General features: G+C 42.9%; 1 pseudogene; it reads left to right on the forward strand.

Annotated features, from left to right (window-relative positions):
- Positions 1 to 2,103: 2,103 nt before the first annotated feature.
- LOC147966643 (uncharacterized) lies at positions 2,104 to 2,611 on the forward strand (annotated as a pseudogene).
- Positions 2,612 to 16,618: the final 14,007 nt, after the last annotated feature.

Here is a 16,618-nt window from a genome sequence, read left to right on the forward strand (position 1 = left end):
CGGCAGCAGCAGCGGCGCATCGGACACCGCAAATCATCTCATCAGACTGCCGTCGCCGATATACGTACAACTACTATAGTAGAGGAAATGGAACCGGTGGCATCGATTATGGCGCAGAGCCTTCTCCAATTCAGGCAGATAGTGTATCAAGTTAGCATATAGACCTGACATGCACATTCTTCAGTTCAACATGGACGTACAATTCCCTTCCTTTTGCCAGATTTGATTAATTCCTTTTTCAATATATACTGATAGATAATTAAGTGAAGTGATTGTGCTCCAACTTTGTAATAAGATGTTTCGTAAAGGGCAGAAAGCACTGTTGTAAACTGAGAAGAACGGACACCTGCCCTCTATGATTTGCACACCGTAAAGAACAGAGATCAGCCGGAACAAGGATAGATAATAATAGAGATGTAGGAAGATGTTCGTGTATTCATGTCGAAGAAGCAGATACTGCACTTTACCAGCTGCTCTTCTCTTTCCTTCACCCTACATTTTCTTTTCTTGGCTATGACTGTAAACTGAAAGTGCCGTTGCTAACTACCCAAAGCCAGCCATGTTTAAAGAATCGATGCAGGCTTAACACACAACCAAAGCCAGCCATGTTTAAGCAGCCATATTTGGATGCCTGTTGGAAAATGTGGGCCGACCAGAACTAATCTGGTTGCCTGATCAAAGAAAGAACTAATCTGGTTGCTGCATATTTTCGTATGCTTTATTTTTTTTGTACATTACGGCAGGCGATGCGCATTGTGGGACATTGTGTGGGCCGATTATAGATCAAGCCCTGGGATATTGTGGGAGGCGATGCGCACCTAAGGAACGTGGCTACTTCTTCCGTCCGTGAATAAGTGTACTTCTAGCTTTTGTCCTAAGTCAAAGTTTTAAAATTTTGACCAACTATATACAAAAGAGTAGTAACATATATGACATCAAATTGATATATTATGAAAGTACATTTCAAAACGGATCTAGTGATACTAATGTAGTGTCATAAATGCTGCTACTTTTCCCTATAAAGTAAGTCAAAGTTTTAAAACTTTGACGTAAGATAAAAGCTAGAAGTACACTTATTCACGGACGGAGGGAGTACTAGAGAAGAGACGAGGAGTGGACAAATTTCGTGTTTTGACCCTTTTGTTGAACTTTAATGAGATCTGACCCCTGTTCGATTTTGTTTTGAAATCTAACCCTTTTTTCTACCGCCAGAGGGCTCGGCGGTAGGATTACATAGCCTACTGCCAAGGGGCTCGGCGGTAGGAAACTAATCCATGTCAGCAGCCCAAACGGCCGCTGTCCCCCTCCGTCCCACCCTACCGCCGCTGGTCCTGGCGGTAGGTAGGGTGATCCTACCGTCGAGGACCCTGGCGGTAGGGTTTGGGCAGTTATAAGCCGCGGGCCGCCCTCCCCGCCCCCTTATCCCCCCACTCAGCCGCCCGAAGAACAAAGTTCTTCTTCCTCTCGCCTCCTCTCTCATCTCTTCCACTCCCCCCCCCGTCGGATCTTCTTCCCCGAAACGACAAAAGTAAGCTCCTACAATCCCTCCAATTCGTTTGAGTCAAATAGTTTCCGATTCGTTGCATTATTGGATTCAAATTACTCTCTTTCTGAACTAGATTAATTTTTTTTAACCATATGATTGATTTAGGTTGATTCTAGATGTTATATTGTGTTAGATATGAACTCTAGTCACTAGTTGGTATGGTAGTGTGAAGATGAACCCTAGTTCATATTTTTTAAGGATTTTTTTATATGATGCATGTTGGAGGAATCTGTTGTGATATGATGATGCAGTTTGATATGCTATGATGCAAGTAGTGGATGTAGTTGGAGGAAAAAAGTTGAACCCTCATATGCTTATTAAAGGATTGAACTCATATTTATTTGTAGTCTAGGAATGATTTAGTTTGAGTCATTTTTTGTAGCCTAGGAATGATTTAAATCTTAATATGCTTATTGAAAGATTAACTCATATTTCCTAGGTTTAGATTTTTTTGGAGGTGATGAACCTTTGTGTGATGCATCCATATGTTTAGGTACGGAACCATGAAGCAAGCACCGCCCGCTCCTGCCACTCCTCTCCAGCACATCCCGTCCGCCATGCCGCTCCTGTACGTGTACGAGTCCTTCCCTGAGCTGTTGCAGTCGGTGGGATCTGTCTCAGACGAGGTCCTAGAGGCGACGAGGGCAATGCGGTGGCAGGAGAGGGAAAAACGGATCCTCGGTGATGTAAAAGTGTTGGTCGCAGAGCGTGAAGGAGTGGAAGAGTGTGAAGGCAGAGATGGAGGCAGATCCAACTTTCTCCCATGTCCGTCGGGAAGGGTGCATTGAAGCTGCCAAGCAGCACGCCGACTGGGAGTTGCGCAATTTGGACCGCAGAATCTATTTCGAGAGCAATGCGGAGGAAAGAGCCAGGATTCCGCCCCCAAGTGCATCGGCGTTCGAGATCATCAACTGGGGAAGGGCGGAGGGAAGAACTCCAGCGGGCAAGGCGAGGTGGGAGTGCTTGGTAGATCGGATGCCAACTAGCGTTCCGCCTCTGCCTGAACCGGTGGACCCGCTGCCGTTTCTGTCTCCACGGCCAGGGCTAACATACGAGGAGCTCTGAAGATGTCTGCACGCTCTCTAAACTTGTCTGAAGAACTTGTTGAACCGTTTGCGAAACTACTTGCGTTAGTTGGTGTTGCCAAACTATGTGGACAAGTTTGCTATTTGCTATTTGTAAAACTATGTGTAACCATTTGATATTTTCTATGTGGAACCTTTATTAATATGTGAGCTCATATTTTGCTATTTGTGAAACTACTCAAGTGTGATACATGTTATATTGTGTGAGCTCTGCATATTTAAGGTTCTTAAATATATATTCTTGTTACAGCATATTTGTGAAACTGTATTATTTCCTGTGATAAAACTTTACAAAAGAAACAATCACTAAAACTTGCAAAATCCCAAAAGCACAGGACCCTACCGCAACCCCCTGGCGGTAGGATATCACAACCTACCGCCAGGGATCTGTGGTTTTCAGTTATGGCAAGTTTGCAACGCAAAACCCCCAGGACCCTACCGCCAGGGTGCTCGACAGTAGGGTCCAATAACCTACCGCCAAGACCTGTGGCGGTAGGGTGGTGCGCTGGCCGTTAGGAAACAACTGTGGGCCGTCTATGCCACCGTCAGTACCTCTGGCGGTTGGTTGCCTGACCTTACTGCCGAGCCATGTGACAGTAGCAAAAGGGTCAGATTTAAAAAAATGAATCGGGGGTCAGATCTCGATTTTTTTTGACTAAAGGGTCAAAACACGAAATTTTGCCACGAGGAGTAGATGGCGGCGCGTGAGGAGCCCGCAGTGCACCAGACGCCCAAACATGACCTACCCCATTAGTTGATCGCCGCATCCATTGCGCTTTCACCTCTTCACGTGTCTTGAGCAAGGCTTTAATCTCAGGCGCAACGTTTTGGCTCTTGGGTGCAGATGCACCCAAGGGTGAATAGTAAATTAGTTTAAAATAGTAAAAAGATCTGTTTTTTTATGCTACTCATGTGCTTGAAGTTCATGGCAAATTTTAAGGAGTTTGAACATTTCAGTAGCTCTCAGTAAAAAACATAAATTTTAAGGTTGTAAGGAAGCTTACTATTCACGTACTACTTTGACTGATTTTGTGTTTTTTTTCATGAGCTCCTCGTATGTTCGAACAAGCTGAAATTTGACAAGAACATCACACAATGAAACAACTTCCACCAAAAAAATAGATTTTTTTGAATTTACTATTCACCGGGTGCAAATGAGCCCGAGCACTGAATCTAATATCTTTTTAATCTCTTGAATTATAAGACCCGGAGCACAAAGATTTCTCTCCTGGTCGTTCAACATTAGCAACACAGCCGTGCTATCCACCTCAACCACCAGCTTCCGGACATCCGTCTCCATTGCCAGCTGCACTGCCCTGTGGCAGGCTAAAATTTCTACAAGCTCGGGCTGCAAGGTGGAGGGAGTAAATGGAACGCTCCTCGCTCCAACACGGGAGGCGCCATAGTGGTCGCGAATGACGAGGCCACCCCCACCCTTAGAGCAACTCCAACACGCCAACGTAAGTTGTCTGTGTGTGTTTGTTTGGGTTGAAACTGACACAAATCGTGGCTCAACGCACCGACCCAAACGGACAAACTTCCTTTTTTTGTCTGCGCGCAATCCATTTCAGCCCAAATTTGAGCCCGTGTGCGATGTCTGCCCTTGTCCTCTCCTGGCCCGCTAGTCGGTGGCACATTGGTCATTCCCCCTCTCCCCCCATCTGCAGCCAACACTCGGCTAGCCCCACTCACCCCGCCTCCCCCTCGCTGCCAGAACCAAGCTCCGGCCGATTAGAGGCTGCCCAGGCCGCCCCAACTAGAGGCTTTTCCGGTATTCTTGGTAGTATAGATTGTATGCATTGAAAGTGGAAGAATTGTCCATCTGCTTGGCAGAAGCAGTATAGGGGGTAAGTGAAAGCTTGCGCTATCATACTAGAGGCCGTGGCTTCACTAGATCTCTGGATTTGACACTCTTTTTTCGGCATGGTCGGTTCTCACAATGACATCAACGCGCTCTAGCATTCTCCGGTATTTGAAAGGCTTGCAGAAGGCAACTGCCCAGAGGTCAAGGTTAAAGTTTCCTCTATACGCGTTGTTACCAAAATTATTCCTACCAAAAAAATTCACATCCATAGATTCATTATTATTCTCAATCAAAGTAGACAAAGGCATATCATTAGGATCAGAAGAAACACTCTTAGTAGCAAATAATTTCATAAGTTCATCCATCTTTCCACTCAAAACATTAATTTCTTCTATTGCATGCACTTTTTTATTAGTATATCTTTCAGTGTGCCATTGAAAATAATTAACCATAATATTATCTAGGAGTTTAGTAGCTTCTCCTAAAGTGATTTCCATAAAAGTGCCTCCCGCGGCCGAATCTAAAAGATTTCTAGAAGCAAAATTCAATCCGGCATAAATTTTTTGTATAATCATCCACAAATTCAAACCATGAGTAGGGCAATTACGTATCATTAATTTCATCCTCTCCCAAGCTTGTGCAACATGTTCATGATCAAGTTGCTTAAAATTCATAATATCAATTCTAAGAGAGATGATCTTAGTGGGAGGAAAATACTTAGAGATAAAAGCATCATTGCACTTGTTCCAAGAATCAATACTATTTTTAGGCAAAGACGAAAACCAATCTTTAGCACGATCTCTAAGCGAAAAAGGAAATAGCTTCAATTTAACAATATCATTATCAATATCTTTCTTCTTTTGCATATCACACAAATCAACGAAGCTATTTAGATGAGTAGCGGCATCTTCACTAGGAAGGCCGGCGAATTGATCTTTCATGACAAGATTCAACAAAGTAGTATTGATTTCACAAGATTCAGTATTGGTAAGAGGAGCAATCAGAGTGCTAAGGAAATCATTATTGTTGGTATTGGTAAAGTCACACAATTTGGTATTATGTTGAGCCATCGTGACAAACAAGCAATCCAACACACGAGCAAACAAAAAGCGAGCGAGAAAAAGGCAAACGGAAAAGAGAGGGCGAATAAAACGGCAAGGGTGAAGTGAGGGAAAGGAAAACGAGAGGAAAATGGCAAATAATGTAATGCGGGAGATAAGGGATTATGATGGGTACTTGGTATGTTGACTTTTGCGTAGACTCCCCGGCAACGGCGCCAGAAATTCTTCTTGCTACCTCTTGACCACTGCGTTGGATTTCCTTGAAGAGGAAATGATGATGCAGCAAAGTAGCGTAAGTATTTCCCTCAGTTTTTGAGAACCAAGGTATCAATCCAGTAGGAGGCTACGCGTGAGTCCCTCGTACCTGCACAAAACAAATAACTCCTCACAACCAACGCGATAAGGGGTTGTCAATCCCTTCACGGTCACTTACGAGAGTGAGATCTGATAGAGATGATAGATAATATTTTTGGTATTTTTGTGATAAAGATGCAAGGTATAATAAAAGCAAAGTAAAAAGCAAAGGAAATAATAAAGTGTTGGAAGATTAATATGATGGAGATAGACCCGGGGGCCATAGATTTCACTAGTGGCTTCTCTCAAGAGCATAAGTATTTTACAGTGGGTGAACGAATTACTGTTGAGCAATTGACAGAACTAAGCATAGTTATGAGAATATCTAGGTATGATCATGTATATAGGCATCACGTCCGATACAAGTAGACCGACTCCTGCCTGCATCTACTACTATTACTCCACTCATCGACCGCTATCTAGCATGCATCTAGAGTATTAAGTTCATGAAAACAGAGTAACGCCTTAAGCAAGATGACATGATGTAGAGGGATAAATTCATGCAATATGATAAAAACCCCATCTTGTTATCCTCGATGGCAACAATACAATACGTGCCTTGCTGCCCCTGCTGTCACTGGGAAAGGACACCGCAAGATTGAACCCAAAGCTAAGCACTTCTCCCATTGCAAGAAAAATCAATCTAGTAGGCCAAACCAAACTGATAATTCAAAGAGACTTGCAAAGATAACCAATCATACATCAAAGAATTCAGAAAAGATTCAAATATTGTTCATAGATAATATTGATCATAAACCCACAATTCATCGGTCTCAACGAACACACCGCAAAAAGAAGATTACATCAAATAGATCTCCACGAGAGAGAGGGAGAACATTGTATTGAGATCCAAAAAGAGAGAAGAAGCCATCTAGCTACTAACTATGGACCCGAAGGTCTGAGGTAAACTACTCACACTTCATCGGAGAGGCTATGGTGTTGATGTAGAAGCCCTCCGTGATGGATGCCCCCTCCCGCGGAGCTCCGGAACAGGCCCCAAGATAGGATCTCGTGGGTACAGAAGGTTGCGGCGGTGGAATTAGGTTTTTGGCTCCGTCTCTGATCGTTTGGGGGTATGTAGGTATATATAGGAGGAAGGAGTACGTCGGTGGAGCAACAGGGGGCCCATGAGGGTGGAGGGCGCGCCCCCCTACCTCGTGGCCTCCTCCTTTCTTTCTTGATGTTGGGTCCAAGTCTCCCGGATCATAATCTTCCTAAAAATCACGTTCCCGAAGGTTTCATTCTGTTTGGACTCCGTTTGATATTCCTTTTCTGCGAAACTCTGAAATAGGCAAAAACATCAATTCTGGGATGGGCCTCCGGTTAATAGGTTAGTCCCAAAAATAATATAAAAGTGGATAATAAAGCCCAATAATGTCCAAAACAGTAGATAATATAGCATGTAGCAATCAAAAATTATAGATACGTTGGAGACGTATCAGACCCCTGTCCATCTAGGGGCACCGGATAATCTGCTAGAAGCGCTACGAGGCACTTCCATTGTGGATGAACACCGTACCCTTATGGGTACGGTGATTGAGAAGGTTCAGTCTGCCAAGACCGGACTAACCAAAGCCTGCCACAGCCTGCTGACGGGTTTTGAGGTAAGCAGCAAAAAGAGAGAAAATCCCCATACAGACAGTAGCCCCTGAGACACTGGCCGCTGTTCGGAAAGAAAACCCGGACAGAGGATCAATCCCTTATTGCAGGAAACTAACTAAACATGTCTGAAATGAACATGCAGGCGTCGCTGCTGGCCGCGGCTTCGCATACTGTCGAAGTCTCCGGACTGAAGCAAAGACTGGAGCAGGCCGAGGAGGAGCTCAGCCAGGTGAAGAGGCAGCTCCAAGAGAAGCAAGGTATGTAATAACCCGTTGTCTATTCGGGAGAGAGTATCATGATATATATTGACCGAAGTGTCATGATATGTGTAGGAGCCACTACCGAGGTCGAGGCCTTGAAAAAGGCCCTGGCCGAAGCCGAGGGGAAGGCTGTCAAGGAGCAGGCCGCCCGTAAGAAGCTCAAGGCCTGGGTCAGTGAGGTCCAACAAGAGCTCCAGGATGCGGTGAGGAAGTGCAAGACCTTGGAGCGCGACACGTCGGCTCAAGAAACTGAACTCGCCAAGGCTCGTCAAAGCGCCGAAATGGCCCGGAATGAGGCCTGGGGCGCCCTCCAGGAGATCCAGGAGGTCAGGAAGATCGTGGCGGGTAAAGCTTTTAGTATGCAAAGCAAGTATGTGGAGAGGAAGTATCTTCTACTAACCCGGGTTCGGAGTTCTCCAGGGGCCTTCGTGGATCTTCCATGCAGTGTGTCCGATGTTGCGGAGTTATGGTCGCAATATCTTGCGCGAGAACATCCGGTGCCCTTCAGCGATCAGCTAAAACAACTGGTCGAGCTGCACAAGGTGGCCGAACTGGCCATGAAGGATTTAATAATCCGGCTGTGGCCAGCCGAAGCTATACCCAGCAGCTACTTCGGCCTTGTGAAGCGGCTGGTGGATGCCTGTCTTCGGCTTGGCGTTGTCAAGCGATCAGCCTGCATCGAGGGCGTGCGGATGGCCTTCGCACGAGTCAAGGTGTGGTGGGCGAAAATGGACGCCATCAAGCTCGTGACCGAGGGGCCGCCCGAAGGCAAGGAGTACCGCACACCTGAGCGGTATTTCGAGGACGTTCTGGAGGGGTCCCGCATTGTAGCGATGCAGAGTGCGCAAGACATCATATTTGAATGAATATATTCGAATTGGCTCTGCCTTGTATAATGAGACAAAGTGGTTATGTAATATAATGGTTCTTATGTTTTGAATTTTTTTACCTCCTGTGCGACCGTGTTGTGTGAAATCTGAGGGTTGGCCAGTCGTCGGCTTCTGCCCCCACATAGGTAGTACGGGGGTGTTCGGGATGGAATCTAAACACTCTTGATCCAATTATATGGTCCTTGAAGGAGTTGTTTAGCGCAACGAACCAGGCAATCAGACTGTGCGGCTTGAACGCCCTCACTTAGCCATATGAGTTTGACAAAATAAAAATGTTGGCGCAGCCCCTAGTATCCGAACTAGAGTGCTATAGGCGCCCGATCAGGAAGTGCCGATCCTTCGCGTAATGCGGAAGAAACCTCCAATGATTTGCGACCTCCGAACAGCTGACCGGCTCTCGCCGTATCATGACAGTCAGTTTTCGGCTTTCTCTACTGAGGTGCTCATTTGGATAAACCAAGGCACAATCACAGTAGTTTTGCCTTTACTACCTTAGCCGATACAGTGGAACGTAAGGTAGCAAGCACAGGAGCCGAGCAACCCAACTATTGACCAAAGACATGATTCGGAGCCAATGCATATAGTGCTAAATTAGGGGTGCCAAACTATAATGTACAAAGTGTTTGGACTTTGTGCCGTAATGTGGGGCGCTATAGAGCAACTGGAAAATGTAGAACGTAACAAAGTGTACGAGTGCTATTTGATAAGGTTACCCACAAGAGGGAAAGAAAAAGGAAAAGAAAAAAAGGCAGGAAAACAGAAAGGGTGCAAACATAGTAAGCTGGGGCCCTTAAGCTTGGGCCGCGAACTGTTTCCATTGTTATTTGATTAATGCATCAAGGCGCGTTGATACAAGTAGTGCGATAAGCAACATGCTATTTAACATGCCAAAAACCAAGGGAGAGCCGCATGTGGGTCCTGAAAACAGGTAGAGTGATCGTTAACAAAACCACCTTAGAAGTCCCGCATACGTCTGTATTTCTTGCCGTCTTGGTACGTTTATCCTTCAAGAGGACTGATACGTCCATTTTGCATCATGTTTTTATATTGATATTTATTGCATTATGGGCTGTTATTACACATTATGTCACAATACTTATGCCTATTCTCTCTTATTTTAAAAGGTTTACATGAAGAGGGAGAATGCCGGCAGTAGGAATTCTGGGCTGGAAAAGGAGCAAATATTAGAGACCTATTCTGCACAGCTCCAAAAGTCCTGAAACTTCATAGAAGTTATTTTTGGAATTAATAAAAAATACTGGCAAAAGGATCCATCAGAGGGGCCCCACACCCTGGCCACAAGGGTGGGGGCGCGCCCTACCCCCTAGGCGCGCCCCCTGCCTCGTGGGCCCCCTAGCAGGCCTCCGGTGTCCATCTTCTGCTATATGAAGTCTTTCGTCCGAGAAAAAATCATAAGCAAGCTTTCGGGAAGAAACTCCGCAGCCACGAGGCGGAACCTTGGTGGAACCAATCTAGGGCTCTAGCGGAGCTGTTCTGCCGGGGAAACTTCCCTCCGGGAGAGGGAAATCTTCACCATCGTCATCACCAACGATCCTCTCATGGGGAAGGGGTCAATATTCATCGACATCTTCACTAGCACCAACTCCTCTCAAATCCTAGTTCATCTCTTGTATCCAATCTTTGTATCCAAACCTCATATTGGTACCTGTAGGTTGCTAGTAGTGTTGATTACTCCTTGTAGTTGATGCTAGTTGGTTTACTTGGTGGAAGATCATATGTTCAGATCCATTATGCATATTAATACCCCTCTGATTATGAACATGAATATGATTTGTGAGTTGTTACGTTTGTTCCTAAGGACATTGGAGAAGTCTTTCTATAAGTAGTCATGTGAATTTGGTATTCGTTCGATATTTTGATGAGATGTATGTTGTCTCTCCTCTAGTGGTGTTATGTGAATGTCGACTACATGACACTTCACCATTGTTTGGGCCTAGAGGAAGGCATTGGGAAGTAATAAGTAGATGATGGGTTGCTAGAGTGACAGAAGCTTAAACCCTAGTTTATGCGTTGCTTCGTAAGGGGCTGATTTGGATCCATGTGTTTCATGCTATGGTTAGGTTTACCTTAATACTTCTTTTGTAGTTGCGGATGCTTGCAATAGGAGTTAATCATAAGTGGGATGCTTGTCCAAGTAAGGACAGCACCCAAGCACTGGTCCACCCACATATCAAATTATCAATGTAACGAACGCGAATCATATGAGCGTGATGAAAACTAACTTGACGGTAATTCCCATGTGTCCTCGGGAGCGCTTTTCTCTATATAAGAGTTTGTCCAGGCTTGTCCTTTGCTACAAAAAGGATTGGGCCATCTTGCTGCACTTTATTTACACTTGTTACTTGCTACCCGTTACAAATTACCTTATCACAAAACTATCTGTTACCTACAATTTCAGTGCTTGCAGAGAATACCTTATTGAAAACCGCTTGTCATTTCCTTCTGCTCCTCGTTGGGTTCGACACTCTTACTTATCGAAAGGACTATGATAGATCCCCTACACTTGTGGGTCATCAAGACTCTTTTCTGGCGCCATTGCCGGGGAGTGAAGCGCCTTTGGTAAGTGGAATTTGGTAAGGAAAAATTTACATAGTGTGCTGAAATTTACTGTCACTTGTTACTATGGAAAGTAATCCTTTGAGGGGCTTGTTCGGGGTATCTTCACCCCGACCAGTAGAGAAAATAGTTTCTCCTCAACCTACTGAACCTACTAAAAATGTCTACTTTGAAATTCCTTCGGGTATGATAGAGAAACTGCTGGCTAATCCTTTCACATGAGATGGAACATTGCAACCCGATTTACATTTAATCTATGTGGATGAAGTTTGTGGATTATTTAAGCTTGCAGGTATGCCCGATGATGTTATCAAGAAGAAGTTCTTCCCTTTATCTTTGAAGGGAGATGCATTGACATGGTATAGGCTATGTGATGATATGGGATCGTGGAACTACAAACGATTGAAATTGGAATTTCATCAGAAGTTTTATCCTATGCATCTTGTTCATCGTGATCGTAATTATATATATAATTTTTGGACTCGCGAAGGAGAAAGCATCGCTCAAGCTTGGGGGAGGCTTAAGTCAATATTATATTCATGCCCCAATCATGAGCTCTCATGAGAAATGATTATTTAGAATTTTTATGCTCAGCTTTCTCGTAATAATCAATCCATGCTCGATACTTCTTGTACTGGCTCCTTTATGATGAAGACTATTGAATTCAAATGGGATTTATTGGAAAGAATTAAATGCAACTCTGAAGATTGGGACCTCGACGAAGGTAAAGAGTCAGGTATAACACCTAAGTTTGATTGTGTTATATCATTTATGGATACCGATGCTTTCCGTGAATTTAGCACTAAATATGGACTTGACTCTAAGACAGTAGCTTCTTTCTATGAATCATTTGCTAATCATGTTGATCTCCCTAAGGAGAAGTGGTTTAAATATAATCCTCCCATTGAAGTAAAAGTAGTTGCACCTATTATAGTTGAAGAAAAGACTATCACTTATGATGATCTTGTTGTTCCTACTGCTTATGTGGAGAAACCACCTTTCCCTATTAGAATAAACGATCATGCTAAAGCTTCAACTGTAGTCAACAAAAGTAATGTTAGGACATACAAACCCACTGAGCAAGTTAAAGTTGAACCTAATATTGCTATGGTTAAAGATATCTTGGCTGATAATATTGATGGGCATGTTATTTATTTCTGTGAGGAAACTGCTATAATTGCTAAGCCTGGTGCTAAAGATAAACATAGACATGTGGTAGGCATGCCAGTTATTTCTGTTAAAATAGGAGATCATTGTTATCATGGCTTATGTGATATGGGTGCTAGTGCTAGTGCAATACCTCATTCTTTATACAAAGAAATTATGCATGATATTGCACCTGCTGAGATAGAAGAAATTGATGTTACAATTAAGCTTGCCAATAGAGATACTATATCACCAATTGGGATTGTTAGATATGTTGAAGTCTTGTGTGGGAAAGTTAAATATCCTGCTGATTTTCTTGTTCTTGGTTCCCCACAAGATAGCTTTTGTCCCATTATATTCGGTAGACCCTTCTTGAACACTGTTAATGATAGGATAGACTGCGAAAAGGATATTGTTACAATTGGTTTGGGTGATATGTCTCATGAGTTTAATTTTGCTAAATTTCGTAGACAACCCCGTGATGAGGAATTGCCTAGTAAAGATGAAATTATTGGTCTTGCTTCTATTGCCGTGCCTCCTAATGATCCTTTAGAACAATATTTGCTTGACCATGAAAACGATATGTTTAAGAATGAAATAAGGGAAATAGATGAAGTATTATTTAAACAGGGACCCATTCTGAACCACAACTTGCCTGTTGAAATCCTAGCGGATCCTCCTCCACCTAAGGGCGATCCCGTGTTTGATCTTAAACCATTACCTGGTACTCTTAAATATGCTTATCTTGATGAAAAGAAGATATATCCTGTTATTATTAGTGCTAACCTTTCAGAGAAAGATGAAGAGAAATTATTCAAAACTCTGAAGAAGCACCGTGCTGCTATTGGATATACTCTTCATGATCTAAAGGGCATTGGTCCCACTCTATGCCAACACAAAATAAATTTGGAGAAAGACGTCAAACCAGTTATTGATCACCAACGATGACTAAATCCTAAGATGAAGGAAGTGGTAAGAAAGGAAATATTAAAGCTTCTTGAGGCAGGTATTATTTATCCCGTTGCTGATAGTCAGTGGGTAAGTCATGTCCATTGTGTCCCTAAGAAGGGAGGTATTACTATCGGTCCTAATGATAAAGATGAATTGATCCCGCAAAGAATTATTACATGTTATAGGATGGTAATTGATTTTCGCAAATTAAATAAAGCTACTAAAAAGGATCATTACCCTTTGCCTTTTATTGATCAAATGATAGAAAGATTATCCAAAAATACACATTTTTTGCTTTCTAGATGGTTACTCTGGTTTCTCTCAAATACCTATGTCAGCTGAGGATCAAGCAAAGACCACTTTTACTTGCCCTTTCGGTACTTTTGCTTATAGACGTATGCCTTTTGGTTTATGTAATGCACCAACCACCTTTCAAAGATGCATGACGGCTATATTCTCTGACTTTTGTGAAAATATTTGTGATATTTTCATGGATGATTTCTCCATTTATGGATCCTCTTTTGATGATTGCTTGAGCAACCTTGATCGAGTTTTGCAGAGATGTGAAGGAACTAATCTTGTCTTGAACTGGGAGAAGTGCCACTTTATGGTTAATGAAGGAATTGTCTTGGGGCATAAAATCTCTCAAAGAGGTATTGAAGTTGATAAAGCTAAAGTTGATGCTATTGAAAAGATGCCGTGTCCCAAGGACATCAAAGGTACAAGAAGTTTCCTTGGTCATGCCGGTTTTTATAGGAGGTTCATTAAGGACTTCTCTAAAATTTCTAGGCCTCTGACTAATCTATTACAAAAAGATATACCTTTTGTCTTTGATGATGATTGTGTAGAAGCATTTGAAATACTTAAGAAAGCTTTGATTTCTGCACCGATCGTTCAGCCACCTGATTGGAATTTACCCTTTGAAATTATGTGTGATGCTAGTGATTATGTGATACGTCTCCAACGTATCTATAATTTTTGATTGCTCCATGCTATATTATCTTGTGTTTTGGACATTATTGGGCTTTATTATTCACTTTTATATTATTTTTGGGACTAACCTATTAACCGGAGGCCCAGCCCAGAATTGCTATTTTTTGCCTATTTCAGAGTTTTGTAGAAAAAGAATATCAAACGGAGTCCAAACGGAATGAAACCTTCGGGAACGTGATTTTCGGAACGAACATGATCCAGGAGACTTGGACCCTACGTCAAGAAACAAAGCAGGAAGCCACGAGGTAGGGGGCCGCGCCTACCCCCCTGGGCGTGCCCTCCACCCTCGTGGGCCCCACGTTGCTCCACCGACGTACTCCTTCCTCCTATATATACCTACGTACCCCCAAACGATCAGATACGGAGCCAAAAACCTAATTCCACCGCCGCAACCTTCTGTACCCACGAGATCCCATCTTGGGGCCTGTTCCGGAGCTCCACTGGAGGGGGCATCAATCACGGAGGGCTTCTACATCAACACCATAGCCCCTCCGATGAAGTGTGAGTAGTTTACCTCTGACCTTCGGGTCCATAGTTATTAGCTAGATGGCTTCTTCTCTCTTTTTGGATCTCAATACAATGTTCTCCCCCTCTCTCGTGGAGATCTATTCGATGTAATCTTCTTTTGCGGTGTGTTTGTTGAGACCTATGAATTGTGGGTTTATGATCAAGTTTATCCATGAACAATATTTGAATCTTCTCTGAATTCTTTTATGTATGATTGGTTATCTTTGCAAGTCTCTTCGAATTATCATTTTGGTTTGGCCTCCTAGATTGATCTTTCTTGCAATGGGAGAAGTGCTTAGCTTTGGGTTCAATCTTGCGGTGTCCTTTCCCAGTGACAATAGGGGCAGCAAGGCATGTATTGTATTGTTGCCACCGAGGATAACAAGATGGGGTTTTTATCATATTGCATGAATTTATCCCTCTACATCATGTCATCTTGCTTAAGGCGTTACTCTGTTCTTATGAACTTAATACTCTAGATGCATGCTGGATAGCGGTCGATGTGTGGAGTAATAGTAGTAGATGCAGGCAGGAGTCGGTCTACTTGTCTTGGACGTGACGCCTATATACATGATCATACCTAGATATTCTCATAACTATGCTCAATTCTGTCAATTGCTCAACGGTAATTTGTTCACCCACCGTAAAATACTTATGCTCTTGAGAGAAGCCACTAGTGAAACCTATGGCCCCCGGGTCTATTTTCCATCATATTAATCTTCCAACACTTAGTTATTTCCGTTGCTTTTATTTTACTTTGCATCTTTATCATAAAAATACCAAAAATATTATCTTATCATATCTATCAGATCTCACTCTCGTAAGTGACAGTGTAGGGATTGACAACCCCTTATCGCGTTGGTTGCGAGGATTTATTTGTTTTGTGTAGGTGCGAGGGACTCGCGCATAGCCTCCTACTAGATTGATACCTTGGTTCTCAAAAACTGAGGGAAATACTTACGCTACTTTGCTGCATCACGATTTCCTCTTCAAGGGAAAACCAACCAGTGCTCAAGAGGTAGCATTATGCTGTAGGTGTTGTTCTAGGGCAAAGAGTTCATAAGAAATTAAATGTTATCCAATATGCCAGTAAAACTCTAGACAGTGCCCAGAGAAATTATGCTACTACTGAAAAAGAATTCTTAGCAGTTGTATTTGCTTGTGATAAGTTCAGACCTTATATTGTTGATTCTAAACTTACTATTCACACTGATCATGTTGCTATTAAATATCTTATGGAAAAGAAAGATGCTATACCTAGACTTATTAGATGGGTTCTCTTGCTACAAGAATTTGATTTGCATATTATTGATAGAAAGGGAGCTGAGAACCCCGTTGCAGATAACTTGTCTAGGTTAGAGAACGTTCTTGATGACCCACTACGTATTGATGATAGCTTTCCTGATGAACATTTAGCTGTCATAAATGCTTCCCGTACTGCTCCATGGTATGCTGATTATGCTAATTACATTATTGCTAAATTTATACCACCTAGTTTCACATACCAGCAAAAGAAAAAGTTTTTCTATGATTTAAGACATTACTTCTGGGATGACCCACATCTTTATAAATAAGGAGTTGATGGTGTTATTAGATGTTGTATACCTGAGCATGAACAGGAACAGATCCTACGCAAGTGTCACTCCGAGGCTTATGGAGGGCACCATGCTGGAGATAGAACTGCACATAAGGTATTGCAATCCGGTTTTTATTGGCCTACTCTCTTCAAGGATGCCCGTAAGTTTGTCTTATCTTGTGATGAATGTCAAAGAATTGGTAATATTAGTAGACGTCAAGAAATGCCTATGAATTATTCACTTGTTATTGAACCATTTGATGTTT

Source organism: Triticum urartu, chromosome 6A, assembly GCF_056163025.1.
Source record: "Triticum urartu cultivar PI428250 chromosome 6A, HENAU_Tu73, whole genome shotgun sequence".
Taxonomy (NCBI): Eukaryota; Viridiplantae; Streptophyta; class Magnoliopsida; order Poales; family Poaceae; genus Triticum; species Triticum urartu.